This window comes from Caretta caretta, chromosome 8 (genome assembly GCF_965140235.1).
Source record: "Caretta caretta isolate rCarCar2 chromosome 8, rCarCar1.hap1, whole genome shotgun sequence".
NCBI lineage: Eukaryota > Metazoa > Chordata > Testudines > Cheloniidae > Caretta > Caretta caretta.
In genome coordinates this window covers 49,448,839-49,474,784 of record NC_134213.1, presented here as the reverse complement: position 1 = coordinate 49,474,784, position 25,946 = coordinate 49,448,839, and the positions used below count along the sequence as shown (strand labels likewise).

General features: G+C 42.6%; 1 protein-coding gene and 1 long non-coding RNA gene across 7 annotated transcripts in view; one reads left to right on the top strand and one right to left on the bottom strand.

Moving 5' to 3' along the window:
- Positions 1–2,941: 2,941 nt before the first annotated feature.
- On the bottom strand, positions 2,942–11,079 carry LOC125640744 (uncharacterized). The gene is made up of 3 exons (XR_007357888.2): positions 10,828–11,079; positions 9,232–9,339; positions 2,942–3,999 (listed from the first exon to the last, which is right to left on the bottom strand). It is a non-coding gene; the product is annotated as an uncharacterized LOC125640744 (long non-coding RNA).
- RC3H1 (ring finger and CCCH-type domains 1) overlaps positions 11,075–25,946 on the top strand; it is a 107,171-nt gene continuing 92,299 nt past the window's right edge. For all 6 annotated transcript variants that reach the window (XM_048859594.2, XM_048859599.2, XM_048859597.2 and 3 more), the window contains exon 1: positions 11,075–11,344. The gene's annotated coding sequence lies outside the window, so the exon portion shown is untranslated. The remainder of the gene's footprint in view (positions 11,345–25,946) is intronic.

The following is a 25,946-nucleotide window of genomic DNA, read 5'->3' as shown; positions in this document are numbered from 1 at the left end:
TTCCTCTCTTAACTAACAGTGCTCTTTACAGTCACAAACTTTAGGATACTGTTCTATTTTTGTACATTTCAACATGTATTTCTCTACTTCAGTAAATATAAAGTAACATGCCTGCAATGCATATTTCTATATGGGGACAAATTCGCCCCATTCTAACTCTGCAGAAGACAATAGAATTTCACCAGGGATTAATTTGACCCTTTATCTTTATTTTCTTAAGGGAACTGAAGAATATGTTTCCTAGAAGATGTTTTTATGGGGTTTCCTGTCTGATGCTATCACAAACTAAGCTACAGCTGCATGGAACTAAGAATTCACTGATGGTAACATCAACCAAGAAAAACATGTGATAAGCAACTTGTCATAGCAACATTTTTACTACTGGTGTAAAAATATATGACTGCATATAGTTAAGACAGAGAGACGCTTTTATTTGTTATCAGTAGAGCTCCGGGTGTGCCATGGAGGTCGCGGAAGTCACGGATTCCATGACTTCCTGTGACCTCTGTGACTTCTGCAGTGGCCAGTGTAGTTGACCCCAAGGCTGCCCAAGCAGACAGCCTTGGGGCCAACTGCTCAGGCGACCCTGGGGACAGCCACACCAGCCACTGCTGGAGCGGCTCCACAGCCAGCCACACCCACTGCTGCTTCAGCGGCCCCAGGCAGCTGGCCCCAGAGACCGCCTGAGCAGTGGTCCTGGGAGTGGCGGGAGCAACTGCGGCTCCCAGCTGGAGCAGCATCTGGCCCCTGGGCTCTCTCTCCCACCAGCAGCTGGTGCCGCAGGCTCCTCCCGCACTAAGATTCAATCGTGGGTATTTTTAATAAAAGTCATAGACAGGTCACGGGCTGTGATTTTTTGTTTCTTGTCCATGTCCTGTCCATGACTTTTACTAAAAATACCAGTGATTAAATCATAGCCTTAGTTATCAACATACTCTGCATAGCATAGAAGGTGAAGACAAATTCCACTGGGAACATTATTTACGGAGCATTTATACTGGTGTTATAATTGCTCTCAAGTACATGTTTGGACGATGCAGTGGGTCTAGTGGTTAGAACAGGAGACTGAGGTTGGGAGTTCTAGCTTTCATTCCTCATTTTGCCAGTACTTGCTGTATGAACTTGAGCAATTCACTTATCCTCACATTATAGTTGAGAATACTGAGACACAGAGAGGTAAACCACCTGTCTCACATGGGGAAAGGGTGTGTGATAATTACATAATGTTAAACTCAATGCTTGACAGAAAATTTCAAAAAATAAATAAAAGATAAACTTTTTAAAATCTGCATTTCTAATAGTTTGTTTAAATTATAAGTATCTAGATCTCAAATTGCCTCTTACATGGCAGTTATTTCTCCCTAAGAGAGTCCTATGATATGCGGATTTGAGAGAATTAGTAGTTTTAAATTGGAGATTATATTTTATAATTTGTATTACAGTGGCACCTAATAGGCCCTAACTTAGATCAAGGTCCCCTTTGGCTAGGCACTGTGCAAACAAAGTAAAGATAGCCCATGCCCCAGAGAGCTTGCAATATAAATAGACAAGACAAACAAATGGTGGGAGAGAAAACAGGCAGAATGGGGAAGTGATTTGCCCAAGGTCACACAAGAGGTAAGCATGAAAGCTTGGAATAGAACCTGGGTTTCGTGACACCCCAGTTCTGTACTCTTTCTCCTAGACTAGTGGTTCTCAAACTTTTTTTTAACCGCAGACCACTTGAAAACTGCTGAGGGTCTTGGCGGACGACTTAATGATCTTTCCAAATGTTGTTTATACCGTTAGCTAACTATTGTAAAGAACTCTGCATAAAAGTGCTATATAAAATAAAATAATAATTATTATTATAAAAATATAATTATTAACTTTTTTGGTTCTACAAATAAAAGCACACAACTCATATTTTAATATCAGTAGTCTTACCTTTCTAATGCAATGGATGTGCCCTCTCTCCCAAGCTGGGCCTGGGAAGAAGGGAGGTCTCTCCCCTGCCAGAGCTGAGGCTGGGAAGGAGGGCCGTCTCTCCCCAGCAGCCACAGCTCTGGAGCTGGGGAAAGTCGTCTCTTTCTCTGGCTACCGCAGCCCTGCATATCCCAAATTCCCCTCACCCCTTCTTCTCACCCCACTGACCCCCTCCCACGTATCCCCTCCTCCCCCGAAGGCCACCACCTCACCATACATGTGCGTCTTCTCCAGGGTCCAGGCATCTAATTAATTGAGCCACGCCTGCACAGCTCCACTAATTAGGTGGGTGGCCCTTCATTCTCTCATGTGCAGCCACCCAGCTGCACACCTTAGAGGGAACTATCTGCAGACCACCTGAATGGAGCTCGCAGACCACAGTTTGAGAACCTCTGTCCTAGACTTTACTGTCTCATGAGTACAATGAGAAATCTGCTATAGAGGATCCTCTTTGAAGAATGTAACTTCTGTTAATAAAATAATAATGGATTGTTAAATTATATTTAGGCTTAGTATCATGTGTACGTGCAGAGCAGCTGCAATTAATCCTTAAAGTTAAGACTGTCATAATCCTTTATAGTCACCAACCAATGATCCTTGTCTTGAGCTAAAGGAAATGGTGTTAATGCAAAGCACGAAGAAATAATTTTACAAGAGAGGACAACAGAACAGACTGTAATATAAGCACTACTGGGTGAAGGGAAAGAAAAATAAAGGGTGCATACTTCATGCTAGTAGCATATGGAGAAAAGGAAATGTTTCATAATAAATCAGGGAACCATAGTGCAAGTGCTAGCAGTTTGCAACATGAAGAGGCAGCAGCATGTAGCACTTGGCGTATGCATTCAGAATCATTGGCCAATATGCTGTAGTTACTTCAGCAAAAGGCACCAGAACAATTGAGTGTGTTAAGTCAACTACAAGTTACTGCTATGGCCACCTAATATAAAACAAAACTTGGACATTCTCGGTGTTGCAGCCCTTCATTCTTTTGCGCTATGACTTCTTGGGTGGTTTTTTTGTTTATTTTGTGTGTTTTTTGTCTGTTATGACTGCAGGGGAGTTTTCACTGCTGAGTGACACAGGATACACCTTCATGGACCAAGAGTGCTGCAGAACAAGTTAGATCAGGAATTAAAACAGTGCACATCACTAACGTCTCGGCAACCAGACAGGAAGGACCCAGCTTTAGATTTTGTGGGACTTACTAAGAAGGCAGATATGTGGGATCTCTGGAAGATGACAATGCATAACATCCGAAGTGATAGGGTGTGGCTGTTAAATGGGTTGTGTTGCTTCTAATTAAGAGGTGTAGGAGGGTTTTAGCAACGGAGGGTATGGTGTATGACTGTACACTTGAGACAGTCCTAGGGCCAACCTGGAAGGGTGGTCTAAATCAGAATTTAATAACTATACTAATACTTCATACATCTAACACCTTCCATCTCAGAATTACAAAATACATCACACATTTTAATCAATATAAAATATTGATTTTACAGATAGTAAATAAGTGATATATATTCTAGGCCTCACAGTAATTTACACAAAAGCCCCTTTATACTGCCTGAATGGTGAAAAGGGGCTTTAGTGTAAATGAGAAACAAACCCTGTATCTGGAGAGAGATTGATAAGCTAGGAAGAGGAAAAACTAGATTGGAATATTGTAACAAGGGGGACTCACCACTGAAGTATCTCCTTGGGACTGGGTATGGCGTAGTGACTCGCTCCACATCTGGGATCCCCTGCTGATGGCCGCTCTGGTGTTCTGCAATCCACCCCTTCCCATAATTTGGTCCTCCATGCATGCCATGATTTAAGTCCACCCGTTCTGGGGTAACAAAGGCCAACAAACCAATGTCCAATACCTTGTATCAAGTCTTTAGACCCAAACCTGCTCTCTGTGGTCCTTATTCCCTTTTGTCAGAGGTCTCTGTCACTCTTCTTTCCTTCTGCAGTCTCACACCACCATATCAGTGGCTTGTAGGGGGAACGTAGGCCTTCTCCTTACACCAGGGTTCCAGTCCATGGACCCTATAATCAGAAGCCAAGTTGTTCAAGAGTTGTTTCATCCAACTTTGCTGTTGCACCCCTGGACTTCTTCCTATGCAGTCTCTCTCAAGCCTTCTTCCCCACAACCTCTCTAGGTTCACCCTTCTCTCAGGCTTCCCCTCAAATCCCCTAACACAGTGATTTTCAACCTGTGGTCCATGGATAATCTCTCTCCTAGTTTCCTACCAGACTTCTCTAGTCAGGAGAGGATCCCTGGGCTTATTCTCCTTCTTGGGCTTCCTTTTTGGTCTCTCTCTCTCATTCCATTCACTATGGACTCTCTCCCAGCAGCCCCCTTTCTTTATCTTTGTTTACTTTTAGCACAACAGTGTCATTGTAGGAGGTTACAACCACCATTTTCTTCATTCATCTTGAGCCCCTTTTTAAAACGAAAATCCTTTTACTCATTCTAGTATCCTTAAGAAAACACAGCAAGGCTTTTTTTAGCACTATTTTCCTGACATTCTCATTCGTCCCCTTAGGGGAAAAATCTTTGATTCTAAGCTAATGCATTTTTTTTTTTATAAAGCAACTTTCTTACCATAGGACAATGCCATAGAACATGATCAACAGTTTCTTCGGGTTTGTGCACATTACTCAGCCCATCCTTTTGTCTTTTTAATAAGTTTAACTTTTCATTTAAGGTACAATGACTGGCTAATACTCTAAAATTGACTACTTCACTTTTTCAATCATAATTATGGAATTCATCATCAGTGATTTTTGAGCTTATATCATAAAACCTTCATCCTTTTGTTTCCTTAGTCTATAGTTCTCACTATTCCTTTGCAAGTTCCTTCATGACCACACTTTGAAATTCTTGTCTGTTAAAGATATACCTCTTTCTGCTTTGACCTTCCTCTGTTTATAGTCCTCTGCCAGCCCCTCCCAAGCTGGGCTTCTCCCTTAGTTAAGCCTGGCTTTCCCTGCAGGTGCAGCCTGGTATGTTAATTGGCCTCTCTGGAACAATAACTCTTTTGACACCCCATCACATATATAAAGATATATACAAATCAACAGTCACCCCAAAGTGCAGAGCATTATTGCTGTCATCCTTTCCTTTTTTTAAATTGCTACAAAATATAAAGTATGCCAGTCACTTTAGAAATGATTTCTCCTTTCTTAAATTATATCATGGTTGTATGGTATTAACATACTTTCAGATGGATGTTGACTACTCTCATTATGATGTCACTGTGTGTAAACATGCTTCACTCCTCTACTTTTATCAGCTTTATTTTGTGAAAAGTGCAGTTACTTAGGCCCTGATTCTGAAAACATTTACAAACATGCTTAAAGTAAAACACATGCATAACTACAGGTTTCAGAGGAACAGCCGTGTTAGTCTGTATTCGCAAAAAGAAAAGGAGGACTTGTGGCACCTTAGAGACTAACCAATTTATTTGAGCATGAGCTTTCGTGAGCTACAGCTCACTTCATCAGATGTATACCGTGGAAACTGCAGCAGACTTTATATACACACAGAGAATATGAAACAATACCTCCTCCCACCCCACTGTCCTGCTGGTAATAGCTTATCTAAAGTGATCAACAGGTGGGCCATTTCCAGCACAAATCCAGGTTTTCTCACCCTCCACCCCCCCACACAAATTCACTCTCCTGCTGGTGCTAGCCCATCCAAAGTGACAACTCTTTACATAATCAAGTCGGGCTATTTCCTGCATAGATCCAGGTTTTCTCACATCCCCCCCACCCCCATACACACACAAACTCACTCTCCTGCTGGTAATAGCTCATCTATGGCCAGTTTAGATTTGTGCTGGAAATGGCCCACCTGTTGATCACTTTAGATAAGCTATTACCAGCAGGACAGTGGGGTGGGAGGAGGTATTGTTTCATATTCTCTGTGTGTATATAAAGTCTGCTGCAGTTTCCACGGTATACATCTGATGAAGTGAGCTGTAGCTCACGAAAGCTCATGCTCAAATAAATTGGTTAGTCTCTAAGGTGCCACAAGTCCTCCTTTTCTACATGCATAACTGTTAGCAGGACTGGGGTCTTATTTTGTTGTCTTTGATAACATGATTTGGTTTAGAATATTGACTGTGCTAAATATTTGGGATTTTTCAACACTCAGCCAACTGGAACAGAGGACAGTTGATCCTTGCCTTTCATTCTGATGTAATTCTAGAACATCTTTCAGTTCTAAACCTGTTATCAGCACTGCAGGTCATTTGGAGCATTGAGATGCCTGGCTAAAATTTCTTTTGCAGCTGAAATCTCTCTTAAGTTTTAAAAATCTGTATGCTTGTTTTTATTGAGGCCATTTACAACCAAAACGGAAGCATTTTGTGTTATGGTCAAAAAGTTATATAGCTAAAATGCTCTAGTTCAGCTCCTGCAAAAACATTATAAAAAACTTCAACATATTCTCCATATGTCAGACATGTTTGTGCAGGATCAGTTTCAAAAGCAGAGACTGAAGAACACTGCTAGTTGGCCCAAATAAATGAAACACTGGAAGTGTAACTGCATCAGGTTTTCTGTTTTCAAAGAAATAAAGAAAATAAAGGAATGGAAAAGTGAGACATCACGTTGTGGGACCAAATATCAAAATTTACTCTGGGTCCTTGAAGACCCTGTACCTCATGGCAGAATCATAAGAGGTTTTGGGGTAATAAATTATCACAAATTAAAAATTACCTTGCAGTGAGATATGGCAACGGCAATAGCCAAAAGCAAATGCTATTTTGAGTTGTGTATGCAAACACATCATGTCACAGGGGAGGGAATGGATGCTTCATTTGATAATGCTCTGGAACTGGAACTCATTGCACTGAGTTTTGAATACCTCAGTCCCAGAAAGATATGGAAAATTGGAGAAAATATAAAAAAGGCAGTAAAAATGATAGGAGGTTAGAGGATTGATTTGTGATGAAGAGGAGATAAGATATCCTACAAATATCTGAACATTTAAAATCCAGAAGGGAGAGGAATTATTTAGAGCATGGGTTCACAATCTAGGGTGTCCCGAAAAAGGGTAAAGGGATCATAACTACTCTGCCCTTCCTATACTGGTGAATATGAGGTGGGGCTTCAACTACATCTCACCTCAATGGGAAGAGGGTCCTGGGTGGTCCTTGTATAGAAAAGAGGTTTGTTGTATGGAAAAGTTTGAGAACCACTGATTACAGGAGAAATTAAAAAAGAAAATGTAGGTTGCGTAACAGGAAAATCTTACTAACAATAAAATTTATTATGTTGTGCTTAGAATATTTAAAACCAGACTCAACTAAACACTAGAGTGTGCACTATAGGGAACCATCTTGCATTGGCAGGGAGATGGCCTGGATATCCTCATGGGTCTTTTCCATCTCCTACTTCTATAATTCTAAATTAAGACTAATGGGGTGGGGTGTGCTGAAATTCAGGACACATGTCATGATGAGATCTATTACTTAGTGTAATAATATTCCAAGAAATGAGATATGTTGGAAATCTTCTGTTAGTTGTTTAAAACTATATAATGTTGGAAACAATCATGCATTAACTGAAAATCGAAAAGATTACTCTTGAGGGCAGGGACTATCTTTTTGTTATGTGAGTCTACAATACTTAGCCCCAAGGCACTACCACAATACAAATAATAAACTACTTGATAAAAGATCATTTAATAATAAATTGATCAAATAAAATTATCTGTGATGCCTGAATCTGAAATATTTTGATATTTTTTATAAAATTATCTGTGCAAACATTATATTCAGTTGTGTCAAGATGGCACACCAGATTCTGAAATCAGGAACAGTAGTTAACATAGGAAGATCCTACTGTATATAACGTAGAATTCAGAACCCCATTTGTTAAAGCCCACTGTTGTCTCTGTTTGTTTGTAAGCCCTACTGTTCAAATTTTACCCGTACGTGTCAATTAAATTTTCCAGTTAATGATACTACTGTAACCAACCCTACTGCAGGATGTGTCGGAGTGTGTTGGCTACACCAACCCCTAAGTATGTGATAGCATGCTGAGTGTACCACAGATTTGGAGGCAAGTGCTGTCTGTGCTCCAAATACTTGGCTCTTCAGGCTCTAGTCCTTGGTGGGTTCTCAGAAACAGTTGCACACTTTGTGTGCCAGGGCAGATTCCTCTGCAAGAGTTGCCAAAATAAAAAGTGCAGTTACCCTAGGTACAATTGCTTAAGTCACAACACAAAGATCAAAAGAACAATTCCCAATCCAGCCCATAAGGGCAGTCCAGTACCGGGATATGAAAGTAAGGGCATCTCTAGACAACAGTGGCACAGTTATTGTACCACTGTAGTGTAGATGCTTCCTATGTCAATGAAAGGGGTTTTTCCTCAGTGTAGTTAATCCAACTCTCCAAGAGGTGGTAGTTGGTTGGCAGCCACATCTACACCAGGGTTTAGGTCGACCTGAGTGACATAGCTAGGTTGACCTAATTTTTAAGTGTCTAGCAGACCTGTGAGTCCCAGTGTAACCCTTTCCCAGTATCCTTCTGCCTGCAGACCACAGCCGTGTATACTCCTACTGCAGATACTAATAGCCCTGTGCCTACAACCATCTGACTTGACCCAACGCTAAGGCTACCTGCTCTCCAGTCTTCTCTCTTTGACCAGCTCTCAGGCTGCTGTCTCCAGCCTTCTTCTGTTTACATGAAGCATTGTACTTCCACATGAGCCAGGTCACCACTTCTGACCTCAGGTAGCCCTTCTCTTTCCTGTACTCAGGAGGTTCTGGAGTCCTGTGCTGGCTAGATATTGAACTGGGGATGAATACAGTCCCCCGTAATGAGTGAACAGGTTCATTACACATTCATAGTTAATTAAGCTGTACACAACAACAACTTTTTCAGGCCCCCTAACAGCACAGACTACCACAGGGATAACACTTTAGAATCATTCAGCTCAGGGAAGCTGAATGTCCCGTGAGGACTGCCCCTTTAAGAGGGAGCAGGGTCCAGTGCCCCTCAACAGATTATCTGTTGCTCAGTTGGGCTTAAGAAAAGGCACTTAGGCCTTATAAAGAATAAAATCACTGTATGTGGGTGTCAGCATATGCATGGGAAATAAGAAAGCACCTACAAGGCCCTGAGTCAGCAGGGGGAAACCACTACTGGGGGAAAGTCCTGTGAAGAAGGCCAAATCCTCTCTTCCCTCGCTGTATCTTTCCCTACTAATTCAGGTCCCTGCAGGGGCATTCTTCCTCCCTGAAGGCAACTGCCAACACTCACCTGTAGCTATCTACCCCTTATAAGGTCCAGGTGCCTTCCCCTAAGTTAGGCAGCAGGTGATCAGTCCAGGTCCATGGGACTCTTCTCTCTCAAAGAGGGCAATCATGCCTAACACGGACCAAAAAAAAAAAAATTGTACTGTTAGTAGGATTGGCAAAATTCATTTTTTTAAATAACAGTTTATTTGTAAGCATTTTTTATTTTTATTTAAATGTTCACAGTTGCACAAAATTGTGGGTTTTTTTTTTAGAATTGTATCAATTTAAATTTTCATAGTTATGGGAAATAATAGGGGGATCATATAATTATTTAATGACAGTAAACAGTGAGGTTAAAGCTTTATAACCATTAAAAAGCAAATTGTCAACATCTCATGTCAAAATATATAAATTATCCTCAAGAGAAACTCTAAATTCTCAAGCAACATTTTCCTTACTTTACCTATTTGTAGATTCTGAATGTTACTGATGGAAATATTTATCTGTTAGTGTGTGTGAAAATGCTATTTACTAATTAAAGAATCTAATTCTGCCAAGCCTAATTATTAGCACCTGTTGAACTGTATCCATCTGTTGCCTCTTGTCTTATACTTAGATTGTAAGCTATTTGGGGCAAAGAGTGGCTTTTTGTTTTGTTTATACAGTGCCTAGTGCAATGGGGTCCTGGTCCATGAGTGGTATAATAATAGCTCTGAAGCACCTATGTAAGAAAGCAATTTGTAGAAGGGGAGGAATAAAGATGTGTTTTAAACCCACTTTTAAAATACACTGTGATTCAATTAACTTTCTGAAAGGACAGAGTGAAATGAAATAGTACAAGGCCCTGATCCTGCAAATGGGTCTGAATACCCTATTGAAGTCAACAGGACTCCATGTGAGCACTGCGGTCTGATCACACAGAGTCAGTTGCAGAACTGAAGTCCAGATTTTTTTAGTATTTATAGCACACAACTGGGCAGTAAGGACTGTTGGTTTGTATTGTCAGTATGTCCTTGAACAAGTCACAACCTCTATGTCTCAGTTTATGCATCTGTAAAACAGAGGTGTGGTTAATAATATTTAGCTCTCACAAAGCAGTTTAAATCTTCTAAACTTTGGACATTTACTACCTAATTAATGCAGTGAGGCGTCATTAATTTTTGGAAAGTACTTTAAAATCCTCAAATAGCCAGGCTTGCCGTGCGAGGTATTATGTGACAAAGGAATCCTTCGGGGGGACCCTGAAATATCTTACCTTTGTTCTAAATTATTTTAACAGCAGTATAACAAGGTGTGTCAGCATAGCCCTTCTCCTAAGGAAACCAAGGACTGGCCTCTCCCAGCCTAGGATACTTGGCATCCATAGGCCTAACACCACCAACAGCTGAAGCCGCCACTTACGGAAGGTTCCCTTAGAGTACAAGGGGTGGGGAGCTATTAATCTTTCTCCACCCTCTGCCCAAAAGCGTGGGTGACGTTTGGGCAAGGAGGAAGAAAGAAAGCGTTTGGGGGAAGGGCACCCGTTAATCTTCCTCCCGCTTCGGAAATACGTGTGTGTATGTGGGGAGAGAGGGGGTGGTGTTGCTAGAGGAGGAGGGGAGTAGCCAGGCGGTTTCACCTGCGTGTCTCCTTCCCAGAAAGGGCAGGGGCCTGGTTGTCGTCGTGGGAACAGCCAGAGTGGAAGCGAAAGGCTACAGCAAAGGGGTTTCAGCCTTCAAGGGCTTTGTTTGGCAGTTTGCTCCAGAAGGGGTGGCTGAGTGAGGGGCGAAGCCAAGCAGCCAGGGCGTTGTTAGCAGCATTCGTCCCTAGCCGGGGAGCGGTGTAGCCCCCGCCAGGGACTCCGCTTCTCTTCTCTCCCCTGGCGCTGCGCGGACGCCCGCGGCAGGAAGGGGAGGCGGAAGAAAGGGGAAGAAGCTCCGGGCAGGCCGCGGGAGGGAGGAGCAGTCTCGGGGGGAGGCGGCAGACGCACAAGATGGCCCCTGCTGCAGAGGCAGCAGTAGCAGCCGGCCGTGGGGCGGAGGTGGCGGCGGCCAGGCGGCCTCTGCTGCTGTTGCCGGTGCTGGAGGCGGTGGGCGCTGTGGCCAGCCCCGTCTCCCGGAGCTGAGAGGAGCCGCTGCTGGGAGTCCAGCCGTGCGGTGAGTGCGGGTCCTGGGCTTCGGTGCGGGGAACAATGGGGCGGAGGTGGCTTCTCTCGGGCCTGGCCCAGTGGAGGTCGGGGGCTGGCCCTGCCTTAGTTAAGGCTTTCAGTGACAGGGGGTCATTGCAGGGGGCTCTAGCTTGTGTTCCTGCCTCCATCTCTAGGCCTCAGGCTTCGGCCGGTCTCCATTTCCGAGTTGCTGTGTCTTGGAGGAGACCAAGGAGGCTAGTTCTATGAAACTGGGGGCCGGAAGAAAGAGGTTTCCTTTGCCCTTGGAGGAGGAGTGGAGGTGGTAGTTCCAGGGGCTCTTGGTTTAGGGGAGTTGGGGCTGGCCTCGTGTCACTCTGGGGTGGGGACAGAGGACACTTTTTTAGTTGCGGGGAGAGTCTGAAGTATGAGAGAGAATACATTCTGCAGCCCCAGTTATAAAGGTATGTAGCTTTTTACAACACAGATGGGAAGTTGGTTTCTGCCCTCAAAGGGTTTAGCTCCCACTGTGGATTTGCAAAGCTGACGTGACACACACATTGGATGCTTTGTTTAAAATATATCCACAAATATCTGTTTCAGAGGAACAGCCATGTTAGTCTGTATTCGCAAAAAGAAAAGGAGTACTTGTGGCACCTTAGAGACTAACCAATTTATTTGAGCATGAGCTTTTGTGAGCCACATCTGATGAAGTGAGCTGTGGCTCACGAAAGCTCATGCTCAAATAAATTGGTTAGTCTCTAAGGTGCCACAAGTACTCCTTTTCTTTTTACAAATATCTGTGTGTCTCTCGTCTCTCTCTTCCCCCTCCCTCCCCCCTTAGTCAGCCTGCTGCTGTTTTGGGTGCCTATCAAAGTTGTAGGGAACATTCAGAGTAAGTTGGCCAGTGATTTCTGTGAGTGTCTGGAAACTGAGAACCTGGCATTTGTTTGGGAAATGTAAATCTAAAAAGACCCAACTAACTTGACATTGTTTTTCTTTCTGGTATTATGTTAGACACAGAGTTAAAAGATGGGGCACGGATTTCCTGCCAGGAAACAGAGCACCGAGTAGCTACCCTTATATCTTTGGGGGGGAGGGGGAAAAGAAGAAGGCCCAGAAATGATGTTTTGTCTTCAGAGGCCATATTGAGTGAGATCTGTGCCATTTTAAGAGTCCACGAGTAGGGAAACTGATATTTCTTCTAGAAACTGGTCTTTCATTAAATTCTTTCCACACACGCTGCTTTCTCCTGAACAGTTGTTTTAAAACTTGTTTTGTTTCAGTCAGTTACAGAAAAAAATGCATTGGTGACATTTTATCAGTTAGTAAGGAGCATCCATTATTTTAATGTAATTTTGATGGCCAAATGGTTAAATTGCAAAAATGAGTTCATGTTAAAACAGCCAGTTCACTTCTATCAGTAGCAATGCTGCTTTTTCACCACTGACTCTTTTAGTGACATATTATCCTTTGATCACTCTGTTGTAAGATGACAACTGGACTATTTCTACATTTATACTATACTACAGTGATGCCTAGTTTCAGTGACATATGGAAGTGTGCTACCTTTTCCACTAAAGTTTTTTTTCCATCTTCAGGGATATATAAATCTTGTTTTAAGCCCTCCTGCCAATTCTTGAGCATATGGGTAACTACTTTTGTGTGGTCTCATTGACTTCATTGAATAAAGTTATGCACATGCTTGAGTGCTGGCAGGACTGGGGTCCACATCTTTATCAGTTAAATTAGCATAGAAATTATCCATCCATAAATGCAGTGTTTCATTTCTACCATTGATGTGAAGATATAGTTTCCATTAAAGTTAATAAGATCTAGGTGCATCAAAGGGAGATGATCTCCCCCTCCCTGCCTTTCCTGAAATTTTCAGCCTATTATTCCTGCCCTAGAAAAGGCTCCTCCAGAGCAGATGATTAGCAGGTTATTTTGAGGGACCTTTGCACTGATAGTACATGCGTTCTGTTCATTTGTTTGGACTCCAATTTCCATGCTGTCAGTAAAACATCTTTGATCAGTATTAAAATTCATGGGGATGAGGAGGAAATTGCTTGTTCTTTGTACCAAAACCAACATCATTTAAACCAAAATGTACTAGATTGTTGGTTTGAAGTTGGTCTGGGCTGGTAGTGACTACAAGGTCTGACCTAATGTCTGTCTGTGGTTCATGAAACTAAGGGCAGATCTACATGTAAAATGTTGCATTGATGCAGCTGCGCTGGTGTAGTGTAGTTAATCCACCTCCCAGAGAGAGGATAGCTATGTAGATGAGAGAAGCTCTCTAGTCAACATGTCTACGGGGGGCGGCTAGGTCTGTATAACTCGGTTGCTCAGAGCTGTGCATTTTTCACACTCCTGAGCTATGTAGCTATACTCAGATAGGTCTGTAGTGTACACCTGGCCTGAATGATGGCTTCAGCCCACTTCTCAAAGTGTAAGTGTCTGCATGACACAGACCAGCACCAGTTTTGCTAAGGGCGTGGCTACACTGGAAACTTCAAAGCGCTGTCGCGGGAGTGCTCCCATGGTAGTGTTTTGAAGTGCGAGTGAGGTCACATGTGAGCACTGGGAGAGAGCTCTCCCAGCGCTCGGAGCCTGTTTACGCTAGCGCTTTAAAGGGTTCTGACTTGCTGCACTCCGGAGGTGATTTTTCACACCCCTGAACCAGCAGGTTAGAGCCCTGTAAAATGTAAGTGTAGCTAAGTCCTAACTGAAAGGTTTAACAGAGTTAAGTGCTGAAGACCTAAATTATTTAAAGATGGCCCTCCAAAGCAGGTTTGAACTAACGTTGATGGGACAGTTTGCAGAAACTTGAACTCCTGTTGCCTATGACCTACCAGCTATCTGGATGGAGATCTTCTATCGCAAATGCTGTCAATCTGGTACTCTTCAGTAGTGGTGAATTCAGAAAATATATACACCCAAGATTTTGAATGAATTGGTTTATTTTCTTGTATGTCTGAATATTTGGAAAGAATCTGAAAAGGGTGGCAAGGATTGAAAATTTCACCGGTCTGAGACTTGCTATATACACAGGCTTGGCAGGATTTGATTTGATTTTTTTTTTAAATTTAATGTTTAATATTTTTAATCATTTAATTTTCATGGTTGCAGGACATTAAAGGGGGTTAGTGTTAGAGTAGTGCTGACAGCAGGGCTTCAGGGGGCTCCCTGCATGGCCAATGGGCCTGACACCTGGCTACAGCATTCAGGGGAGGCTGTGCTCCAGACTCCATGAGGAGGAGGGTGAGCTCCCAGCCCTAGAGGAGGCCACCCTCTGAAGAATGACTTTTGCGTGGGGATGGCCCCTGTAAATCTGGCTGTGAATGAGCGAGCGGGGAGGTGACAGTGGGGCTGCAGAGTGCTCCCTGCATGGTCACCAGGCTGGTGACACCAGATCCATGCAGGTGTTAGCTGTGGGGGAAGCTGCACTTATCGACTGTTACAGATATTTTTTGTTGATTTCTCTGTCAGGTAAAACTGATGTTTCACAATGACTAATGATTTAAATCAAATCCTGCCAATCCGACGTATATGATACTGGACAAGTGCTCCAGAGAAGTACTGCTAGATTAACAGATTGATAGTGTTAAAGTTTATTATCTCATGACTCATCATTGCGAAAAAGGTGTGCTGTGTGCCATTCAAAAACAGGAATTAGTTTTTTGTTCGTTAGCTATGCATGTTGTGATTACCATATTTCTTTTTCCATGTGAATTCCAACATGATTTTACTGTCTAATATCTAGAAAACAAATGACTGCAAAATAATGCTTTAAATGCCTTAACTGTAAAATAGGGATAATGATGCTTCCTACTTTTGTAAAGCTGTTTAAAGCACTTTCCATCAGTAGATAGTATAAGACCTGGGTATTTTTATTTATTTTATTTATTTATTTATTTACGTTCTCCCTGAAAAGCTTAGAAATCCCAGCTTTCAAATGGTATGAAGAATAACACTGAAATTTTAAAAAATGAGTGTCTAAAGTTAGGATCCCAAATATGTGGCCTGACTTTCCAAAACTGATGATCACCCGAGAAGCTCCCATACGTGGTACAACCAAACTTCCTTCTAAATCTTGACCTGTCTCTCACCATCACTGAAATCAATTGCAACATGATTTTAAGTAGGTGCAAAGTAGAAGAGGAACAAATAAGAACATAATCAGTGTGGTTTTTCCCCTAGTCCCCCAAGGCCTGGTATACTGCAGCCTGCTTGAGTTTTTGATGGACTAATGTTTAGAACCAGAAAATTTTCCCCAGTATTGCCATTGAACCATTGATTACACAAACATGTTCAAATCCTGAGTGGAGATGCATACATCTGGGGGGAAAAAACATTTAATTTTTCATTTTACAAAAAATCTTTTGTGACAGTTAGGTATGTGTAAAATAACTACACCATATACCGAAACTCAGCAAGTGAACCAATGTCAACGAGCAGTAACCTTTCTATAAAAATTCTTTTGGTCTTCCACCCTTTCAAACCACTTTCAAGAAAAGCCTGAGAAAATAGATAGGCCTTGCAACCTTCCCCTCTCAATGGAGATAGATGAGGAGGGAAGCAAATTCCATTTGTGGATGGAACTCCACAGAAAACTGTCTCTATATGTACAAAGCAAGTGGTTGGTGGTCTTTTAACAGCTGAGATCAACTGGATACTTGAGCCATTTCTCTTTTTGTGCTTTAACCTAAGATACACAGGATCAGGACCATAAAGTAACTTGTATATCAGAGCCAGTATTTTGGAGATGCACCTGACAATGAACTCGGAGCTAGTATAGTCAAGGGAGCACAAACATGTGCTTTATGTGTGAAATGGCAGTAAGTAAGCAGGCAGCTGCGTTCTGCACTGCTTGCAGTTTCAGTGTGACCTTTAAGGTTAGTTGTATGGAGGGCACATTGTCTGGAGATTGTTGGGTAACTGTCATGACATCCACAAATAGCTACTGATCATGTGTAATTTTGTTACTGTACAAAAATATTAATAACACATGTTCACTTGTAAGATACGTTCTCCTTTTGAGTTGATCCACGTGTAGCTCCTGTTAGCGCCACTGTGGTCATGAGCATGTCTTGAGAAATATGGTAGGGCAAACTATCTCTTGCACACAATCCCATTGTTTTAATTGGTGGCGTGTGTAGTAGAACTTGAAGTGACAGAATACTACAGTAGTTTCAAAGGAATTAATGACTTATGTCATTTCAGAAGTATAGGGGACATAACGAGGAGACGTCTTAATGTCTGTAAAACTGTATGGGCACTAACCTGTTTCAGTGTGGTATTACAAATGCATAGGTGTTCTCTGCTCCCCTCTTCCCCCCCCATATTGGGAAATCAGTTACAGTGCTTCAGGAAATAATGTCTCTGTTGGAGCACAGCAGTTACTCATATATCAGCTGTGAGAGGTACTTGTTCTGACCTTTGATTAGGTGACGATTCTGGATAATCATTCGTTCATTGCAGTTTCATGCTGTTGTTAGAGTGGCACTGATTGTGTCTTCCTATAGTTGAAATTACAGAACAGCATCCATAAAACCTCCCTCTTGGTAGTTTCTCCTTCAAGCTGAAATTTTCTATGCTTCATATTTGACCAAAAATGATTTTTTTTTAAACATTCAGCTCTTTGAGTGAGAGAAAATGAAGTAGATCAAAAATACAAAATGAGCAATTAGAGAAGATAAATGTTTTTTATAAGTTTTGTCTGCCCTCTACTACACTGAAATGGAAAGCAATGTGCTGGAGAGAAAAAACATTCCTCTCTCTCCTAAGTTTACTTCCTTCCACAGAACATATGGTAGGGGTGTGTATGGAAATGGGTGTTGCGGGAGGTGAGTGTGTTTCATATAACTTTTTGAGAGAGAGAGAACCTGTTCTCTATATATTAATACAATTTTCAGCCTTCAGTGGCAGGGATGGCTTGTTGATTGAAACATGTTTGAAATGCTTATTGTCCTGGAGCTATCCATTCAAATTTAGGCAATGTTGATTTCCCTGCTACTTACTGATTGGGATTTTCAGAAGCAGTGCAGTTTTGTAGTGTAAACAAGATCTGCTGTGGTTGGATGTTTCTTTTAAAGTGGTCATCAGTGAAATAGTTAGATGTTGACTTCAAATTACTATAAGTCAATAACATTATGCTTGTTACTGCCACATTTTTCCTGGTGGAGCTGAACCAGTGTTAGTAACACTGAAACTTATTCTGGTGTAGACAAGGCCTGAGAGCCCCAGAGCTGCTTCTGGACTTGTAGATCCCATGCAAGATTTCAGAACTACTGCTAGCCTACCATGATGGCTAGTATACTATCTGTAATTCCTCTTATTTAAACTTTGCTGTATATAAGGTGGGGCCAGGATTCAAATATAGATCTTGCCTTAAATGAACTTTAAAAAACGTTTACAATCTTAATAAGTGGACTTTCAGACAACGTGATGGTGAGGTGATGTCTGAGATTGAAGGGTTAGAGGTTCAGCAAGGTTCAGATGGTGCATATCCATGACTTCCTAAGTGTGAAGTAGCTGAACTTCTAGCAAAAACATGCAATTTCATTAAAAACAGCTACTATATAGGAGCATTGGAGGGTAATAAATGTTGTAACCAGGGGTGATCCAGGGAATTAAAAACAGTAAAACTTACTTCTGTACCTAGTAAATTGGTTGAAATGATCATTAAAAATAGAACAATAAAACCTCCTGGAAGATCATCATATGATATTATACTATGTAATCTGCATGGTTCTGCAATGGAAAGTTGTCTCACTAAACTCTTATAAAGCTTTGAAAGTGTCAGCAAAGTAGTGGATACAGCAGAACTGGTTGTCCTAATTTATTTAGATTTTTGAAAGGGCTTTTGGGGTGTTGTGGAAGCTAAGTTTAGTTAGCATTCAGAGGGAGATTAGATGCTTATATGGACAAGAATATTCCCACTGATGCATTCAGAGTTTTGGAAGGGGTTAAAAAAAACCCTCATGCTTCATGTTTTAAACTAGTCTCTAACTATCAGGGATGAGGATGAGAGCTTCATTTGGATAAATTGTATTTTATCTGCCTACTGTGATTCTTGCACCTTCCTGTTAAGTACCTGGTACTGCCACTGTCAGAGAGGAAACAGGATTAGGTGGACCACAGAGTCTGGTGCAGTATGACAATTCCTATGTTTTCTATATGGAATACAAATTGTGATAGGATAAAATGAAAGCCAGAAAAGGAAAAGCACACTTCTCTTGTCCCCAAAATATTCTCCTCAGTAGTAATGAATTATGCCAACTTTGGAATAGTATCAGAGGGGTAACTGTGTTAGTCTGTACCTACCAAAACAACGAGGAGTCCGGTGGCACCTTAAAACTAACAGATTTATTTGGGCATAAACTTTTGTGAGTTAAAAAAAACATTTGTTCAGTTGCATCTGAAGTGTATTTTTTTTTTTACCCACGAAAGCTTATGCCCAAATAAATCTGTTAGTCTTTAACTTTTGGAATAGTTCCTTTGAAGAAAGGGGAGGGTGGAGGAAGAGAGGGAAGACAGAAATTAATTAAATGTTAATAGGAAAGTACAATTCTCTGTTAAACATTCACATGCAAGTATTGTATTTATATTAGCTCTTGTACTCATCTTATACGAGCTCTTACTTTTTCGTGGTGTTTATCTTTACACTTAATAGCATGATGTGAGCAGTCATTTCCACAGCCAGCATAATGTGTGATCAAAGCTATCCTTTTCCTGGGGTTTCGTTTTGTCATTGTACTATTAATGAAGTTCACCTCAGGCCTTCCCTCCATATTTAGCTGCTCTTAGAGATGGTCACAGGACTTCTGCACCTGTCTACTAAATCCTCTCTTCTGCAGATCCAACCTTGAGAGCCACTCCCGTGTAACTTATATCAGTGGTGGAATTTAGTGAACTTCATTGGTACTAGTGAATCTGCTGTCGTCTTGGTCTCTAGCAGCAGAATCAACAATAACTGCAATTGGGCTGGGTTCACAGAACTGTCAGCCTGTTACACATGCTAATACAAAAAGATGGAGAGTTACATGTTCCTGTTGCAAGAACAAGCTGTTCTCCTTCAAGGGGTCCAGCACGAATTTTTTTTCATCCCTGGCATGTGCAACATTCCATGGTTGTTGTATTTTCCACTCACCCATCAGGTGCTGGCTACGGCCAAAATGTGGGGGACTACTGGTCTGATATAGCGTGGCAAATCCTGCAATATTTGCTTTTAAGATGTGTTGAACAGTAGTTTAATTTGTGAAGTGGTTATCTTGATGTGTGGAGATTCATTGTCCAGGCTACCATTTCCAACAGTGTTGGGGGGCATAATTTAGGATGCAGAAAGGGTATTTGGAGTTTAGAAACATCAACAGAGGTACTACATGTACTCACATGAGCTAGTTCTGCAAGACCAGGCAATTCCTGTGGAGCTGGAGACGACTACTTGTTGGGATTTTGCATGCAGAGTACATTGTCAGGAGAAATTAATTGCAATGGTTTGGAATTTGGGGGTGACTATGAGTCATTTGAACTCTTTCCAGTCACCAATGGGGTCAAGCAGGACTGTGTGTTGTTGGCCTCAGGTCTCTTCAGTATGATGTTCTTTGCCATGCTTACAGACACCTTATGTGACTGTCACACCAAGATTTGTCATCAGATACCAGACTGATGGCAAGCTCTTCAATTTGAGGAGACTACAGGTGATGACAAAGGTACAGGAAGTGACTGTTTATGATCTTGGGTTTGCTGATGACTGTTCCCTGAATACCAAATATGAGTCTGACATGCAGCAGAGTATGAGCTATTGTTCTTCTGTTTCTGACAACTTTGGTCTCTCAACATCAAGAAGACAGAAGTGATGTACCAGTCTGCACCAGGAAAGTCTGACGTACAACCTACTATCACAGTGAATAGCCAAATCCTTCAGGCAGTGGACAGGTTCACCTACCTTGGAAATACACTGTCACATTTGCATGGGTGATGAAACCAATGCCAGAATTGCAAAAGTGAGTGTGGCCTTTGGCAGGTTATGTACAGATGTGTGGGAGCATAGAAGCATTAGTCAAAAAAACTGAAGGACTACAAAGCCATAATGTTGCTACCTCTGATGTCTACATGTGAAACCTGGACGGTGTACAGATGCCATGCTATGAAACTGAATCACTTCCCCATGCGCTGTCTAAGGAAACTGATCAGGATAAGATGGCAAGAAAAGGTTCCAGATACTTAGGTTCTCATACGACCAGGCATTCCAAGCATCCATATTCTGATCTCACATATGAGATGGGCAGGCCATGTCAACAGAAGGTCAGATAATCGACTGCCAAAGAAGATCTTTTACAGCAAGCTGAAGGAAGGAAAGCACTCTGAGGGGCTGAAAGAAATGTTTCAAGGACTCCCTCAAGTTACCCCTGGGGTGTTCCAACATTGACTTTTGGGAAGATCTCACACATGATTGTTCTACCTGGTGAAGCCTCTCATCCATACTGGAGCTACAGGCTATGAGCAGATGAGAATTGCTGAGGCAGAACAGAAGTGCCAGCAGCATAAGGACATGTCTACACTTCCACTTAAGTTGGTAAAATTTATGTTGCCCTTGGGGGGTGGGGTGAAACCCTTTCCCTCGAGCAGGGCCGGATTAACACAGGGGCTTTAGGGGCTGTGGCCCTGGGCGGAGGAGGGCGCTGGCACAGCAGGGCTCAGGCAGGCTGCCTGCATGCCATGGCCCCATGCCGCTCCCGGAAGCGGCCGGCTGCTCGCACGTCTCTGCGGCACCTGGAGAGGCTCAATACCTTGCTCTGTATTTCTTGGTTTTCACAATTTGGAGTTTTGCTGAAATCAGTGTTCTGGAAAGGCACCAGCTGTCACTGGGCTACCATAAATCTGTATATAAATCAGAGCAGTGCTTCTCAAGCTATCTGATGTAGGGGACCAGCAATTTTTTTTTCCAATGTGTGTGCACACCGGCAGCTGATGGCTCGTGGACCTGCACCGGTCCACAGACCACCACTTTGAGTAGCACTGATTTAGAGGATGCATGGAGGGACAAACAGAAAGTAGATGTGCACCAATATAAATCAAGAATCAGTAAATTAAAGGGTCTTATGGCAGCTGAAACTTTAACTTGATCCCAGTGTTTTCCAGTACCTCAAAATATCGAGAAGAATATGTTCCTTGCTCATTTAGATTCATTATACTTTTTCTGTGATATTGACTGAATAATAATTTGAACAAGAGTAGCATTGTGCCTTTTCCCCTTCCCCAACAATAACAAGTAATACAGGGTGTATGTAAAGGAAAGAGTTAAAGAATTTTCCAACTTACTAAAGGCTGAATTCTGGATACCCTTATAAAACTTAAGTAGAAGTGCTTGCTCAGGAGAAAATGTGGATGTTGAGGAATAGGAAATGGAATCCTCTTTCCATTGCCTTACCTGGGGGTAAAGTGTAGAGTAGTTGGTGAAGAGATGCATTTAAAGCTGGTTTATTTTGTTGTAAAACTTACTTCTCTGATTTGCAAAGTGTTGCGTCTTGTTAAGGGATTGCATGTGGTGTTGATTTTTAAGCAGCTGTTCTCTGTGCTGTTTATAGCAAGAAGGAATGTCTCCTTTCTAAAAACGAGGGATAGTTTCAGGACTCGACAAAATTATATAATGCAAATACTATTGCTTTGGGAAATCAGTATTTAGAAACCCCTGAATTCTTGTTTCTTAAATAGGCACACAATCAATAATATTTCCACATGCAGCCTGGAGAACAGTAGTTGGTCTTTGTAGAAGAATAGGCCTCTTAATCAGGCATTCGAAGTGATAAATTTTATGAGTTGAATGCATCACTGCATAAGTGTTAATGGGCCCCTCTACTTTGAATGGTCTCTTGTACTAAACTATCTGCTCCGCCTTGCCTTGTTCAGAATACCTTTCCCGAACCTGAAGAAGAGCACTGAGTGGCTCAAAAGCTTGTCTCTCACCAGCAGCAGAAGTTGGTCCAATAAAAGATATTACCTCACCCACCTTATGTCCCTACATTTTTTGGGTGCAATTTTGTGTGTTTAACCTACATTTGTTGTTTTTCTAGAATAACTTTAGAGTCTGTTTTGCAAGTCAATACTTGTGATTGTTTTTAGACTTTTGTATGGAAAGTGCAGATGTTTACAGAGTGTTAAGTTGTTTCAAGCTGACAAATTGTCTTGTAACGGTTAGCAAAATTGTGGTTTTAGTTGGGTTATTCCATGTTGTACACATGAAATTTATGGTATATTTACAAATACTGGCCTGTTAGAATGTCAATTCCTTTGATCTGTCTAGTGAAGTTTACTAACCAGTATCTAATTTATTTGAGCATAAGCTTTCGTGAGCTACAGCTCACTTCATCGGATGGGGCATCAGATGAAGTGAGCTGTAGCTCACAAAAGCTTATGCTCAAATAAATTGGTTAGTCTCTAAGGTGCCACAAGTACTCCTTTTCTTTTTGCGAATACAGACTAACACAGCTGTTACTCTGGAACCAGTATCTGGTACTGGCCACTTCTGAAAATTTTAAGCATAAAACTCCCACAATTTGAGTAATCCTCTAGCATAGGAAGAGTTTCTTTGACACTAGAAGTTGGCTACCTTTTTATATACTAATAGTTTTTATTCTAAATTTGTCAGCATCAGAAATTGATGAGTGGGTCTCACACAAGTTTTCCTTAGTTTAGATGATTAAACTCTGACCGTCTCTCCTGCCTTTTTCCAATGCCTGAATTGACACTTCTGTAGATAGTGCTTTTTGTTTGTCTGACAACAGGCACTAGTTCTAATGGGATAACTTTTCTAACTCCATTGATCACTACCTCTATTGCAGTGTTTCAGAGGAGCAGCCGTGTTAGTCTATATCCGCAAAAAGAAAAGGAGTACTTGTGGCACCTTGGAGACTAACCAATTTATTTTGAGCATAAGCTTTATTTGAGCATAAGCTCTCCTGGGGCACAGAGGATCGTCCAGGGGAGCGCAGTGGGCCGGGGCCAGCACCCTGGGAGGTGGGGAGGGAGAGTCACCCAGCCCCACTCCTTCACCAGTTCCGCTCTGGCCCCAGTCCCAGCTGCCCAGACATTAAGAGGCTACCTGGGGTAACTGCCTCTACCACTAGGGGTTGGGAAGAGCTGCTGCTGCTGGAAGCTGGAGGAGCACTGAGGGACAGTACTGGTGGCTCCCCTCACCTGCCCCAAGTGCGGCAGCTCCTGCCCCACTCAGCACCCTGCCCTGGCTCCTGGGGGCCACAGATTGGGTAAGGGGGGGAGCGATTTGAAAAAGTTTGGGGACCACTACTCTATTGCTCTGTTCCTGCTCCTCTTTCTTATCTCTTCTTTCTCCTGCTGTTGACCAGTCTCCTCCTACCTGATGCTCCCTCTGCTACTTTTCTGCTAAGTTTAGCCAGTAATAGATTCTAATATCTAATGCAGGCAACAGAGATGGCATGTTGCCTATTAATCGCATCACACTGGCAGTTTAAAATTACTTCAGATTGGTCTTCCACAATGTATTTCAGCTCTATTATTAGAAAAAAGCAATGTGGCCTGATGAGCAACTGTGGGACACTGTACTCTGGCTGTTGTGGCCTCTTGATTGTCATGGCTTCCCCTCTGGAGAGGGTGAGAAGTTAGCGAGTATTGTTCATGGCATACTCCCTGGTTGCTGCTTTGGCCATAGCTGTTAATCTGAAAGGTGAAAGACAAAATTAGACTAGGTTGAACTGGTTTCACCAAATGGATTGGAGGGTTAAACCAGAGACTGCTAGTCTGGCTGCGCTTCCTGTGTAGGGGCGATAGATGGCACGCATATTCCAATTCTGGCACCAGACCACCTAGCCACAGAGTACATTGATCGCAAGGGGTATTTCTCAGTGGTTCTCCAGGTGCTTGTGCATCACTGTGGGCATTTCGCAGACATTAACACAGGATGGTCCGGAAAGGTGTATGGCACACGCATCTTTCGGAACACTAGCCTGTTCAGGAAGTTGCAAGCAGGGACTTCTTTCCCAGACCAGATCACCATAGGGGAAGTCAAAATGGCCATTCTGATCCTGGGAGACCCTGCCTACCCCTTAATGCAATGGCTTATGAAGTCATACACTGGGCAACTTGACAGCAGCAAGGAGCAGTTCAACAACAGGCTGAGCAAGTGCAGAATGACTGTGGAGTGTCCTTTTGGCTGTTTAAAAGCCTACTGGCATGGTCTCTATGAGAAACTGGACCTGGCCGATGACAATATTCCTATACTTTATAGCTCAATAGTTCTCAAACTTTTGTACTGGTGACCCCTTCCATATAGCAAGTCTGAGTGCGACCCCTCCCTTATGAATTAAAACACTTTCTTATACATTTAACGCCATTATAAATGCTGGCTGCAAAGCGGGCTTTGGGGTGGAGGCTGACAGCTCACAACCCCCTCCCCCCCCCGTAAAACCTCGTGACCCCCTCAGGGGTCACGACCCCCAGTTTGAGAACCCTTGTTATAGCCGCATACTGTATGCTCCATAATATTTGTGAAGGGAAGGGTGAAAGCTTCACTCAGGGTTGGACAGAAGAGGCTTAGCACCTGGAGGCTGAGTTTGAACAGCCAGAGACTAGGGCTATTAGAGGGGCACAGCTCAGGGCCATAAGGATCAGGGATGCCTTGAGGCAGCAATTTGAAGCTGAAAGCCACTAATATTTGTTGCTATGCTCGGGATTGTAGTGCTTGTAATGCTAGGAGACGATTGGTGCACATGATGCAATAAGGGGGTTAACATATTTCTATGTTGCTTTGTAGTGCTCTTTTTTGCTTTCAATTAACAGAACAAAGATTGCTTTCAAACCAACTAAATTCTTTTATTAAAAGATAAGAACTGGAGGGGAGAGTCAAACCAACAACAACAACAAAAAACAGCAGGGAGGGGGATAGGAGAAGGGAAGGTCCCAGGAAGGCTAAATATTTGTGTATGTCCAGAGATCATATACAAAATTCTCCTTTGGAGTACAGTGCAGTGGGTACTGTACTTGAGCAGGGGCAAACTGCAGATGGATGGGTGTTGAGTGCAGTGGGTAGTGGGAGTCCACAATGCAGGACCATGAGGGGGGAGGAGTGCAATGCTGTGGATATAGACTGGAGAGAGGAGGTTGATAAGAGTGTGTTGGTGGTGTCTGGGGGGTGCATGGAAAAGAGTTTTGTGACAATGGCTGCAGGAGAGGACAGGCGGGTACAGAGCTGCTCAGTTTGAAGAGCTACTATTGCCTGTGGTTTGTCCGCTTGGTGCTCCATAACTTTTAAGAGCCGCTCTGTGGCTTCATTCTGGCGTGCTGCATTCTCCTTTCGGTCCCTCTTCTTGCTGTCCCACCACTCCTTCAATTCCTGTTTCTAGGCAGCAAAGTGCATCATAGCATCACGCAGAAAGTCCCCCTTAGTTCTTCTTGGACGCTTTCTAATTCTGTGCAGCCATTCAGCCACCAATAACAAAGACGGAGGCTGGGCTCCCAAGGTCCTCTCTGTGAAGTTTAAACGCAACATTTCACAGAAGCAGTATTGTTTGCGACACAGACAACACTAATTCAGTGCTTTAAAGCACAGCCAGTACTCTCATGCTTGTCACTAAATGGCAGACCCCAGGCAA